The following is a 614-nucleotide window of genomic DNA, read 5'->3' as shown; positions in this document are numbered from 1 at the left end:
ATTTTATATTTTCAAAACTGGGAATAGGCTTCCAAGTGTACTTCTGCCACTGCTGGTAATATAATTATTTCTTGAAGAAAAATACCATTGGAGTTCTTCTGTAAGTGTTAGGTCCAGGTAATATATTACAAATTTAAGCAATCACACTCACATATGTAGCAATGAATTGTTAATGGATGGATTACTGATTATATAACAAGCTTTTCCACCAATTTATTGCATCGTGCTGTTTACATTAGGTTGATGAAAGATGACATAATTGGTAAGAGGTGGGGAAAGGGCGCAGGGGGTATATATACATCCTGCAGATATGTTATTACCTAATCTTATATTGACTAATGAAGAGTTCACTATTAGGTTATACAAGTCAGTGACAAAAGCTATTCAAGATGTACAAATAAACAGAGCAAAAGCAGTAAGGGAGCAAGAGAGAAAAATAATCTTTTTTCTTCAGAATGCTACTACAGTATTAATGCCTTGGTCCCTCCCCTTTCCTTAAATGCTGATTACGTGCCTACTGGTGACCATAGATTGAATTCTCGGCGGTCCGGGAATGGATAACCTGATGGAGGATTTTTTTTTCTTTTTAGTTCAGTGAACCGTCTGTGATTTCT

This window comes from Penaeus monodon, chromosome 22, assembly GCF_015228065.2.
Source record: "Penaeus monodon isolate SGIC_2016 chromosome 22, NSTDA_Pmon_1, whole genome shotgun sequence".
In the NCBI taxonomy this organism is placed as follows: Eukaryota; Metazoa; Arthropoda; class Malacostraca; order Decapoda; family Penaeidae; genus Penaeus; species Penaeus monodon.
Note: the sequence above shows the minus strand (reverse complement) of the source record.